This window comes from Pelodiscus sinensis, chromosome 8, assembly GCF_049634645.1.
Source record: "Pelodiscus sinensis isolate JC-2024 chromosome 8, ASM4963464v1, whole genome shotgun sequence".
Classification (NCBI taxonomy): domain Eukaryota; kingdom Metazoa; phylum Chordata; order Testudines; family Trionychidae; genus Pelodiscus; species Pelodiscus sinensis.
Genome location: NC_134718.1, coordinates 61336373 through 61350081, shown reverse-complemented (window position 1 = coordinate 61350081; position 13709 = coordinate 61336373). Strand labels below are relative to the sequence as shown.

The window sequence follows — 13709 nt, the reverse complement described above, 5'->3', positions numbered from 1 at the left end:
TGATAGTCCGGCATATTTGATAATCCGGCATCCCCTGGGTCCTAAAGGTGCCAGATTATCAGAAATTTACTGTACATGGTTACACGTAGGTTCATAGCGCACAGCAGCGCAGGGGGTTGGGGCACAGCCAGGAGCCGGTACACATGGGGAGATGGCCTAAAGCATCGGCTCCCCTGGAGCCAATTGTCCTGCCCTGCATGTACCAGCTGAATTTCAGTGGTTGCACAGTTTCTTAATTGAATGCATGTTAATCCCTAGTATCTGAAGCTGTGGCTATATTGCCACTTTACTGTGCTGAAACTTCTCGCTCAGGGGCATGAGAAAACAAGACATCAGACCTTTAAAATAGCTAGGATACTCCATGAAAATGCTGTGACTCCGAGAAGTCATATAATACAAATTAAGGGCTTGTCTTCGCTTCCTAATCAGCACGAAACCAGTGCTGCTGCAATCTATGTAGTGGTGGTGATTTAGTACATCTGCTGAAGGTGCTCTATGATGATGGGAGCATGAGCTCCAGTTGATGTAATTAATACACCTCAAAGAGAGGCAGATGTGTGTCATGGGAGAGCATCTCCTGCCAACATAGTGCAGTGTAGATGCACATTAAGTTACCCTCAGGATGTTTTTTTTCATACTTTTGAGTGATGTATCTTACATTAACTTAAGTGGTAGTGTAGACAAGACCCAAGACACGGCTAGGTAGATTCTTGTATTAGCCCATCACTGTAATATCCAAGTGCCTTAGCTAAGTTAGGCATTGATTTTTGAATCCTGCAAAAGTTATCAACTAAACACTGAGTACTCAGATGAAAGTTACATCTCTGCAGTTGCAAAAGGACTTGATAAGGCTATAAATATAAGGGAAACAGAGCTGACAAAGTGGAAGAGCTATTTCAAAGAGCTATTTCTTGAACGCAACAGTTCCATTTTGACAATACTGGAAGCATTTGTAAACTGTACTCCCTACTGTTTTGATTACAGTGTGTGCACTCTTCGAAGGTATCCATGGAAACTTAAGAAAGAGGTGCTGGATTTGTTATTTATTTGGCACAGGGAAAAGGGGCTAATTGCCAGTCTGTCTGATACAACCACAGCTATTTAAATTTTTAAAAGTGGAGAGAGCTAAGATGAAATCTAATGGATCAAACTGTTAGACAGACCAGGAATGTATTTCTCACCCAACCCAGTAGCATAAGACATTAAGAATACTTTAAAGAAATTGTGATATTTAAGCTCTCATTACTTGCTGTTATAGACAACCAGCCTGTTCCTCTCACAGAACAGGGATAAGCACAATTCTTCACCAGATCCCAAGATAAAGGATGCCAATATCTGGTATCACATGACAAGGCCATGAAGGAGAGGGCAGCATGGGGATTCCTGTATGGCACAAGGAACTGGAGATCCTCCCAATGAGGAAAGAGCAGGCAAATGACCTGCTCTATACACACACAACTTCCAGTAGAGAGAGGGTGCGGGTGATGTCCAGACCCCAGCAGAGAGAGAAGTGTGGATAGCTGATCTAAACACCCAGAAGGTGAAAGAATGCAGGCAATGCTTCCAGAAGATGATGTGGGATGTGCAGTGTGGTACAGATTTCCCCACGTTGATTCTGCATTGGAAAGTAATAAATGCTGGGCTCTAGGTCTCCTTGTCCAGAAAGGCAACTGCAGGTAGGGAAGTTCACTGAGGGAGATTTAGGGATAGAGCAACATTGGTCTACATGGGTGGGATGATGACATCCACAGGTTCAGTTAAGTATGTACAGTTCTCGATGCTTATCTGAGCCTCAAACCTTGTAAAGATCTTTCTAGCAATTTTAAAATAACTTAAAAGTTCACTAAAATATAGAGAACAATCCATAGAGTGCGTGGGCCTTGGCTCCCAGATCAACAATGGAAGAGAGAAAAGGAACAGAACTGATATTCAACACGTGGAGTGGTACTATTAAGGATTCTCCCTTAAATGTAGCTGTGATTAGGAATTTCCTGTAGCTCTGTGTAACTCTGTTTTGCATAACCTTTAAATCAGATTCTGCTCCACATCTAGAGCCTTTGAGGTGTCATAGTGGCTATAAAGGGCCAATAAAGCTGTCTTCCTGGCCTTGGTCCTGGGGGCGCAAAGTTGAGAACTGGGGAGGGACAAATAGTTCTAAACTTTTGTGGCTGTGGGATCCTGGAACTGCAGAGTCTATCTAGACTCTGGTGTAATTTATGACAGCCTCAAGGTTGATCAAAGTTATTCTTGATTGCTTGTGTCCCCAAGCAGATGTTCAGACAGCCAGGGATTGCCAGAGTGCAGGGACACCCAACTACAGCCTTTTCTGGGACATGCCACCTGTGGCATAGAAGCTGATACTGCAGACTTATGCTTATGGACAATTCTTTTTCATAGGACTCCTCCTCCACTTGCCAGTTTAACTGAGATTAAAGCTGCTGTGACACTACCGCAATGCAAATCAGCCATAACGAAGCCAAGGATCTGGACAAGCAATGTGAAGTGGCTATGTCAACACACTGCCAGACCCAAATTGTACACAGGGTACAAGGCAGTGGAGACTCATACTCAGCAACTTCCTAAAGCAATTCTCATATGTCCTTTACCCACCCTTCTGCAGTCCTAAATAGTGCCACTCAGGAGATAAGAACAAAGGCCCTCTGTGCTGAGAATTCTCTCTCCTGTCTTTTAGATTCAATTTGTAAAAGAAGGAAAAAGAGAGTATTTTAGTGCATTCTATTTTTAGACTGACTACATTTTACTCTTCTGTTATGTGATAACATTTTTTAAAACCCTCTGAACCAGACTTGGGAGGAATTTCCTGTTAAAATATCTATTTATCCTTTACCAGTTCACTGTGGCAATTTTACTTTTAAAACACTGCATTCTCTGTTTTAAAAATACCTTGTGGTTTGATGAAAAGATTCCATGTATTTATTTATCTATGTTACATATGCATTACTATGCCACTCACCACCACAGCAAATGTGCAAAGTATCAGCACTCATATCTTGTCATTAAGAAACACAGTATTATTTATTTCTAACCAAACTATGAGTTTGGTCTACTCATTGATTTTGCTCATGAGTGTAAATGTTAATCAGGTGCATAGTTCAGCTCACTTCAGTGGCACTGAGTAAAATGTACTCCTAGGAGTACAGCTTGTAGGAATAGCCTCAGCTATGACAGTGGAGCACTCAACGCATCTGAGGGACAGACTCAAACTGTCCATTGTATCCACCCCATTCTGAGACTGCCCTGACACAGAGGAGAATAGAATTAAAGTGCCCGGGAGCACTTACGGCAGTTGGTAGTCATCAGGAGACAAATATACCAGCCACAGGAATGCTACAGAGGCTGAAGATGTTATAGAGCGGTTATTTGGCTAATCATGTAGTCGATACCATTTGTATCGACTACACGATTAGTCAATAAGGGCCGCTCTGCAGAGCCAGAGATGGGGTAGCTCCTGGAGCTGGCTTGAACTGGGACTGAGCAGACTATGCACCTGATTAACATTCACGCTGGCTCTATCCCGCTGTGGCTCTGCATTTCAAATGTAGTAAGAGCCCCCAGCACCGGCTCCTGTTCCCCTCCACTTGCTGCCTCTCGTACAGCAGCAACAAGTGTGTATGTGTGGTGGGGGGGAAGCAAGTAGTGAATACTCCACTCGACTATCCAATAAGTTTATGTTTATCAGGTAGTCAAGTAGTTGACTACTAGCTTACATCACTAAAGAGGCCCAATACCCGTTCAGATTTCCATTACGGCTGTCAATTGACCTGCGTTAACACCTGCGATTAATGCAGGACAGAATTAACGCATTAATCCTTTTAACATGTTAATCGCAGGCATTAATGCTGCACTGGCCCTTTGCACCGGCCCTCCAGCTGATCCCAAGCTTCTGCACCATTGCCCCTTTGAAACGCGGTGCTGCCCCTTTGAAACACTGTTACTGCGTTTCAAAGAGGCAGCACGTGATTAATTGCAATTATTTTTTTAAATTGCTTTACAGACCTAATTTCCACTATGTGATGATGACACCTCTACCCCAAGAGTCATATCCCCATTATTAGGGTACACCAGTGTGCTCAGGGCCTGTATATTTAAGAGCTTTAGAACTCTCTCACATTAGTTCTGTCTGCTGCTCTACCCTCTTTCCTGCTGGTGAATTCAAGCTGAACAGACCTAAGTGTCACTCAATAACCTTCATTCTTTCCTACTACTTCAAATTCTTAAATTTAATGAGGCTGTTAGATGGAAAGCTGATGAAGGCTATGCACATGCCTAATATGTAAATAAAGAAAATAATTATGAAGAGGCAAATGGCTCAAAACTTAGTACTTAACAAAGAGGTATAAGGTACTCACTTGCAAACTTGTGGAGATTGTCAAATTAAATTTATATTAAAAAAAAGAAATACAGCCAAACAATTACCTCACAAAGTTTGCTAATAGTTTAAAGGCTATTAGCCAGGGGATAAAATGGTGTCTTTGGCCTCTGTTTGTCAGAGGCTGGAGAGGGATGGCAGGAGACAAATCACTTGATCATTGTCTTCGGTCCACCCTCTCTGGGGCACCTGGTGCTGGCCACTGTCGGTAGACAGGATACGGGGCTAGATGGATCTTTGGTCTGACCCAGTACGTCCGTTCTTATGTTTATAGAACAGCATATTGATGGACAGCAGATTAAGCTCTTTCCTCTTCTAAACTTATAAAAGTACATTTACATGAAACTTTTCTTTTATTCATGCTTTCCATAATTATTTATTTAGACCAAGAGTGATTTCAGCACACTGAAAACAGCTAAAACAAATATTCACAGCTCCTGTTCTACAGAACATACTGTGATGGGGTGCAGTCACCATAGACTCCTTGGGATTGTTTTCTAGCGTGCTGATCATGACACTAACATGCGCCTTCTTGCTCTCTTGGGCTCCCCACCACCCGGTCGTGCTGGGCCAGATTCTCTGGTCTCCCCCAGACATTGCACAGAGTTGGGGTTACCATCCCTCTGAGGAGCAATGCAGACACTGAACCACTTCAGCTCTGGGAAGATGCAGTTCTAGGTCACAGCACCTATGAAACCAAACCCCAAAAGGGATCAAAATCCCACATAAATCCTTCTTTGTGTAAAAAGTTTTACATGATGAAAGCTCATTCATAAACCTCCTTTATCAATAAAAGAGGAATATGTACACTGATTGCCCCCTCTCATAATAACTATTTACACTAGCCCTGATAGTAAACAAAAGTGTTTTTATTATATACAAACAGTAGGATTTAAGTGGTTGCAAGTGAAAACAGACAGGTCAAAGTAAGTTACTAAAAAAATTATGTGACAGACTGCTGGCTAAGCCAGTGCTCTGCCACTACAGCCTGGCTGAAAGGGCAACTGAAGCCAGCTGAGCAAGCCCATGCCTGAGGGGCTAATAGGAAGCAGCTGTGAGCCTCATTAGCCAGAGGACTAGATAAGGCAGCCAGAGGGGAAGTGGAAAGGAAGGAGCCAGAGAGTAGCTGAGTGTGCTCCCCAGCCAGCTAGATAGGGTAGGTGACTTAGCTCCTGGAAAAACAAAGCTCTGTAAATAGAAGGTGGTAGGAAGTTGGCACAGACAATAAAAAGACCCGGGTGACTGCACAAACTAGGTTCTCTGGGTGATTTGTGGCCAAAGAAGGGGATCCAGAGCATGGGGCCTGAGCAAGGACCTTGCCACAATGAAAAGAAAATGCATATTAATCATAGAATCCTAGGGCTGGAAGAGACTTCAGGAGGTCATTGAGTCCAGCCCCCTGACCAATTAAGTTAACTGAATAAAGTTCTAATTCACTAAAAAACTTATTGCAAGCAGATTCTTAACCTAAAGAGCTGTTCTTATTTCAGGCAAGTCTTCAAGTCAAAGACCATCTTTCACTCTAACTTGGTTCTCCAGTTCTTTGTTTCCAATCCAGCTGAAGACAAAGATCTGATGACCTTTCCTTGCTTAAACAGACTTTCTCTTGGGGATGGGAATCTTTTGTTCTCCATTCCCTCTTCCCTGGAAAATTACCTGGTCAAACTAGAATCCCAGTACATGCTAGTGTAGTCACATGCCAAAGATAATTGGACTAGTAAGACCTTATAGGACAAGGCTGTTTACAAGTCATTAAGTTCATCACCCGGTTTAAAAGTATAAACACATGCACCAATAAGATATACAGATGATGCCGAATGCAACATTAAAATTCATAGGTTACATAAGGTATTTTGTCCAAAGCATCTTCAAGTTATGTATCTTATATTCATAAGCCAATTTTCATAAATTGGGAGGGGAATGTCACACATGCAATCTAATATAGACAAGGAAGGAAACTCAAAAACACTTAGCTGACTAATGTTACCTTTCATTGAAGCCAATGGTAAAACTGGCAAAGATAGGCAAAACCATTTTTGGAAACCCCATCTATCGGGCTGATTTCCTGCCTGGTGTTCCTTCACCAAAGCTGGAGTAATGTCAGTAATGAGTTTAGCTCATATTTCATGAGAAGAGTCTAGACAAATGTACTGAAGATGGACTGGATACTGGTGTGTTAGTAAGAAAATGCTGGAACCATTCAAAGAGCACTCTGCAACCCTTTGCAGAAAACTGTTTTAAGAGTGGATTTGAATGGGCAGAGGGGGGTTGTCTGGTGAACATGGAGGCTGTGTCTAGACTGGCCAGTTTTTCCGAAAAATCAGCCGCTTTTCCGGAAAAACTTGCTAGCTGTCTACACTGGCCTCTTGAATTTCCGCAAAAGCACCGACGATCTCATGTAAGATTGTCAATGTTCTTGCGGAAATACTATGCTGCTCCCGTTCGGGCAAAAGTCCTTTTGCGCAAAACTTTTGCGCAAAAGGGCCAGTGTCGACAGCTGAGATTTGCTTTCCGCAAAAAAGCCCTGATTCCGAAAATTCCGAAAAGTGCGTCTAGATTGGCCACGGACGCTTTTCCGCAAAAAGTGCTTTTGCGGAAAAGCGTCTGTGCCAATCTAGATGCTCTGTTCCGAAAATGCTTTTAACGGAAAACTTTTCTGTTAAAAGCATTTCCGGAAAATCATGCCAGTCTAGACGTAGCCGGAGAGAAAATAAGGAACAGCAAGCAAGATTTAAAAAAAAAGTGGGGAGTACGTAAAGGGAGTGGTTGTGAGAGAGGTTTAATTTGGCATAGGGAACTGTGGAAAATAATTCAGTAATGTGGCCAGGAGAGGTGCTGTGCACAGCCTTGAAGGAAAAGACCAGAATACTGAACTTAATGCAGCAGCAGAACCCCTAACTGGAATCAAAGTTGACAGCCACATACTAAGGATGTTAAGGACTAGTCAACTATCCGATAAGCAAATGCTTATTGGACAGTCGAGTCGACTAGTCAATTCCTCCTCCCCTACCCACTGCCTCTATCAGACAGAGGCAGAAGGGGGGGGGCGGGCATAGTTCAAAGCAGCAGCGCCGCACGGAGCCCATACCCGCTCTGTGTGATGCTGCCGTTTTGAAACGCCGCCTCGGGAGCATGGCATTTCAAAGCGGAAGCGCCCTTATGGAACCTGGAATCAATGAGAGACTCAGAGTCCCCATCTGATCCGGGACTCCATGCTTCGTTGCTGCTTTGAAATACCATGCGGAGCCCGGGGTCAGCTGGGGACGACTCAGCTGATCCCGGGCTCCGTGAGGCATTTCCACGAAACCCGGGATCAGCTGGGGACTCTCCAGCTGCCCCATGTTCTAGGGAAATGCTACACTGACCCCAGGCTCCATGAAAGCGCTTCAGCTTTGAAATGCATTTCAAAGCTGGCACGCCCACGTGCAGCCCAGAGTCAGTGGGACTTCCCCATAAGAAAGACCAAAAGTCCATCTAGCCCAGTATACTGTCCACTGACAGCAGACAATACCAGATGCCCCAGAGGGAGGGATCACAATAGGGAATCCTCATGTGATCCCTCCCCTGTCACCCACCTCCAGAGAAACAGAGACTAGGAATACCATTCCTACTGATCCTGGCTAATAGCCATTCATGGGCCTAACCTCCATGAATCTATCTAGCTCTTTTTTGAACCCTGTTAAAGTTCTAGCATTCATCTCATCCTCCGATAAGGCGTTCCAAAGGTTGACTGACTGTACGCTGAGTGAAGAAAAACTTCCTTCTGTCTGTTTCAAACATGCTGCCTAAAAATTTCATTTGGTGACACCTAGTTCTTTTATTGTGGGAATAAGTAAATAACTTTTCCTTATTCATTTTTTCCATACCAGTCATAATTTTATAGACCTCTATCATATCCCCTCGTAGTCTCCTCTTTTCTAAGCTGAAAAGTCAAAGTCTTTTTCTCTCTCTTCAGATGAGACCCATTCCAAAGCCTTAATCATTTTTGTTGACCTTTTCTGAACCTTTTCCAATGCCAATATATCTTTTTTGACATGAGGTGAGCACATCTGTACACAGTATTCAAGATGTGGTTGCACCATGGTTTTATATAGAGGCAATAAGGGTATGTCTACACTGCCACCCTAGTTCGGACTAGAGTGGCTAATGTAGTCATTCGAAGTTGCAAATGAAGCCCGGGATTTAAATATCCACCTCATTCCACAAGGAGTAACGGTAGTTTGAATTAGAAAGCCTAATTCAAACTACCTACTCCGTGCCGCGTGTAGCCGCGGGCACAGAGTCCGCACTAACGGGGATTTAAAAATGGCGGCACCCGGCAAGATGCAAATGAAGCCCGGGATATTTAAATCCTGGGCTTCATTTGCAACTTCGAATGAGTACATTAGCCACCCTAGTTCAAACTAGGGTGGCAGTGTAGACATACCCTAAGATATTTTCTGTCTTATTCTCTATCCCTTTTTTAATGACTCCTAACATTTTATTTGCTTTTTTGACTGCCGCTGAACACTGAGGGAATGTCTAGACTACATCCCTTTTTCGATAAAGAGATGTAAATTTGACATATCGAATGTGCAAATGAAGCGGGGATTTAAATATCCTGTGCTTCATTTGCATAATGGCAGCAGCTGCTTTTTTTGAAACGGGGCTTTTGGGAAAAAAACCAGGCAGTTTAGAAGGGCATTTTTGACAGAAATGCCCCATTTTGAAAGATCCTGTACTCCTCATTTACTGAGGTTTACAAGATCTTTCGAGAAAGCCTTTCCTTTTTGAAAGAACTGCATCTGTACTGTGGTTTTACTTTTGAAATAGTGCTTTTTCAAAAGAGTGCCATGATGTGATTATGCAAATGAAGCACATGAAATTCAAATCCTGGCTTCATTTGCAATTTCAAAGTGCCTAATTTACATCCTTCTGTCGAAAGAGGGATGTAGTCTAGACATACCGAGTGAATGTTTTCAGAGAACTATCCACAATGATTCCAAGAGCTATCTCTTGAGTTGTTGTAGCCAGGGTAGTTCCCATCATATTGTATGTATAGTTGAGATTCTTTTTCCAATGTGCATTACTTTACATTTATCAACATTAAATTTCAGTTGCCATTTTGTTGCCCAATCACTTAGGGTATGTCTATACTACCCCGCTAGTTCGAACTAGCGGGGTAATGTAGGCATACCGCAATTGCAAATGAAGCCCGGGATTTGAATTTCCCGGGCTTCATTTGCATAAGCGGGGCGCCGCCATTTTTAAATCCCCGCTCGTTCGAACCCTGTGCCGCGGGAACTAGGTAGTTCGAACTAGGCTTCCTAGTTCGAACTACCGTTACTCCTCGTGGAATGAGGAGTAACGGTAGTTCAAACTAGGCTTCCTAGTTCGAACTACCTAGTTCGTGCCGCGTGTAGCCGCGCGGCACGGGGTTCGAACGAGCGGGGATTTAAAAATGGCGGCTCCCCACTTATGCAAATGAAGCCCGGGAAATTCAAATCCCGGGCTTCATTTGCAATTGTGGTATGCCTACATTACCCCGCTAGTTCGAACTAGCGGGGTAGTGTAGACATACTCTTAGTTTGGTGAGATCTTTCTGAAGCTTTTCACAGTTTGCTTTGGTCTTAACTATCTTGAGCAGTTTGGTATCATCTGCAAATTTTTCCATCTCACTGTTAACCCCTTTCTCTAGATCATTTATAAATAAGTTGAATAGGATGGGCCCCAGGACAGACCCTTGGGAGACCCCACTAGTTACCTCTCTCCACTCAGAAAACTTACCATTTATTCCTACCCTTTGTTTCATGTCTTTTAACCAGTTATCAATCCACAAAAGGAACTTCCCTCTTATCTCATGACTACTTACTTTACTTAAGAGCCTTTGGTTAGGGACCTTGTCAAAGGCTTTCTGGAAATCTAAGTACACTATATCCACTGGAAACCCCTTGTCCACATGTTTGTTGACCCCCACAAAGAACTCTAGCAGAACCCAGTGGGGGCTCTTGTACATTTCGAAGGAGGAATGCAAAAGTGCCTATCGACTACTCGAGTAGTGGATGGAAATTCCATCAACTACTCGACTAGTAAATTAATCGTTAGTTAACATCCCTACCACATACTCAAAACAATAAGCAGAAGCTAACTCTGGCAAGGACTTCACCTGCAGAAACCTGAAATCATGCAAAACAAAAACTCAAGATCAAAATATGGGGATGATGGAGTCCATTAAAATCTTCCAAAATGTATTATACTTAAATAAAAAATAAAAATGACACAGAGAGAGAACTGAATGGATTCAAATGTCAATTTTTACATTAACTGGGACAGATTTGATGCACCTGAGGCAACAGTCCTGTCTTCCTACATAAAACTGAGCAGCATAAAGGCTGTTCTAGCTTGCACTGACTGTCCATTTCCAAAGAAGTCATGCCAGCATATACAGCAAGGGTACATGAGGTGAGGTGCCTGCTCATTGCACACACCACTAACTGAGAGAGCCATGTGCTCCTTCTGCATCCAAAGTGCTGCTATAGTTCAATTGTTACACTGTACAAATTCCAGGTACGCAAACACAGTGAGACCATCTTATTATGAAAATCTTGCAGCCCACTAAAATGAAGGAGAACCACTCATGTGGCCCACTCACTAGTCTAGATTGCCCAGAGGTGGGCAATAATTTTTGACTGAGGCCACTTCAGAATTTTTTTAAGTGGCCCTGGACCGCCCCAGAAGGGGCAGGCCAGATCCTACCTGAGGAGGCCCTTTGCTCACCCTTGAGATTGCCCATTGCTGGCCTAGGGAAAGTCTTTAGCCTCCACGCCCCCTGCAGATCTGTGTGTGGCCCTGACTGACTTTTTCTGTGGGTCAATAGCACCTGATAGAAAAAAAAAAAAAAGATTCCCTGGCCCCACTATAAGGCATGTTTTCATCATTCTTGTTACTCTTCTCCAAACCTTCTCCAATTTAGCAACGGTCTTGACCTCTGAACTCCAGAACTGGACACAATATCCCAGCAGCACCAAATATTTAGGTAAAATAATCTCTACTCCTATTTAAAATTCCCATTTATGCATCAAAGGATACCATTAGGCATTCTGGCCACAGTGGCACACTGGGAGCTCATTCATGTTCAGCTGACAGTCCCCCACAACGCCCAAATGATTCCCAGGATAAAGTCCCCTATCCTGTAAGTATGGTTTACCATTTTCTTCATAGATACAAATGCATATAGTTTGCTCATGCCCAATTTACAAAGGGATCCTGATTGCTCTGTATCAGTGACCTGTCCTCTTCATTACTTATCTCTCTCTAATCCTTGTGTCATCTGCAAACTTTATTAGTGGTGATTTTATATTCTCTTCTAGATCATTGATAAAAATGTTTAGTTGGTTAGAGCTAAGAACCAATCTCTGAGGGACCCCACTAGAAACACACCTGCTTGATGATGATTCCATATTTACAGTTACGTATTAAGACCTATCAGCTAGCCAGTATTTAATCCATTTAATGAGTGACATGTTAATTTTGCATCACTCTCATTTTTAGTCAAAATGTTGTACTAAGTCAAATACCTTAAGAAGTCTAAATATATATCAACACTATTACTTTTATCAATCAAACTTGTAACCTTATAAAAAAAATTCAGTTGGTTTGACAGGACCTATTTCTCATAAACCCAATGTAGACAGATCCTTTGGCAGCCTGTTAGGCTTTAAGCAAATTTTGCATCATTGGAGAAGCAATACAGGGTCTGGATTGGGGCTAAAATTTGCTATACATTCAGGTTAAAATCTTATCTCACTGTGTACTGTAAAAAATTAAAAAATAAACATATCTGCTAAATTGGTATAATTCAAATGTTAGCCAGTGGTTTATATTTCCTTATGATAGTATTATTAAAGATTTAATACAAGTTTCTATGAATAAAATTAGTCATGCTTATGCTAGCCAAACTGCAAATACTGCAATGCTGTGCTACTTGTAGCCATAAAAATGATTAACAGCTGGTGCATACGGCAGTTTGCTATTTTACATAGGTGTGTGTCATTTTTGCAGCACACTACACAGTGATACGTTTTTGCAGCCCTAGCACTGCCGGTATATGTACTCTCATTTGGCAGTATGTTTTTTTCAGATTCCTTTTTTCCTCCCAGTGTTTCAGTGTTCCAGAGAGACTATAAAAGATGTAAGCATTTCTGGTATGACAAATTGTTACTTTGCTACATCATATTCCTTCTTACAGAAGAATCCTTCCTGCCTAGATTCTTCTTTGGAACATATAATTTCAACATTAAACCCCCCAGATTTGCAATAAACTATGCAGAAAAATAAGTAATATACTGTCATCTAACAGATGGGAAAATCTGATTTCTACTCTTCCTTTTGTCAGCTGTCAGCGATAACAACATTATAATTAACTTTGTCAAGCGAGAAAGACAAATCATTAGAGACTTTATTTTTTTAAAAAAATGTATATGAGGAAAAGAAGAATACTGGAGTTCCCGGCAACTCTTGGCAAGCAAAGAAATACAAACCAAAACAAATATCTTTTAAGATTCAACTAGTTTTTCAAACAATGTTCTGTAATAGAGTTTTCAAAATGGATGCTCTTGGACATTCCCGTATCATGTGCATTGCAGTTGAATTATTTTATTCAGGAATATACTCATCTTAATCACATGTTGACCCTTTATAAACCCAGCCCTTTTGTGCAGAGACTGGAATTCAAAGTTACAAACATTTGCAAACCTCCCCTGCACACACATAGAGAAGAAGTAAGTATCTTATGCTGGCTATATTTTTTGCATGCTGATAGTCTTTATATACATATGCATAGACAATGCAATTCCTCCCTCCAAATGGACCAAATTTTAAAAAATAGAACCCTCCTGAGCTGGATAAAACAGAGTCCAGAACAATTCTAGCTTTTGCTTTTATGTAGTCAAAACCCCCGTGAACAAGGTTTTGCAAAATTGCCTCTTTGTATGCGATCTCTCGGGCTCCTAAGGTTAGGAGCTGTCTGGCTGCTCCAGGATGCTAAGGAGATGATGTGATCCAAAGGGCAGAGGTATCACCAGCCGCAGGGGCAGATTGATGCACTGACGGGTCTGCCTCTCAACAAGTCTAAGTTGCTTTTACCTTTATTTCAATAGCGTTCCAACCTGAACTACAGAGCGAGCCCTTGCTCAGGGCCTGAACCCATACTGGGCGAGGAGAGCTGCCAGGGGCGAAGGCGGGTACAAAGGCCTGCGCTGGTTGGATTCACTACTAGCCTTTGGGAAAGCGATTTTCGCCGCTGACTCAGCAGCGTCCCGCCCCAGCCGCACGTGCAGCC

The 13709-nt window shown here is 42.5% G+C and overlaps 1 protein-coding gene across 6 annotated transcripts in view; it reads right to left on the bottom strand.

Annotated features, from left to right (window-relative positions):
* The window catches only part of HSPA12A (heat shock protein family A (Hsp70) member 12A), a 226664-nt gene that overhangs the window by 103507 nt on the left and 109448 nt on the right, over positions 1-13709 (bottom strand). The window lies entirely within an intron of this gene.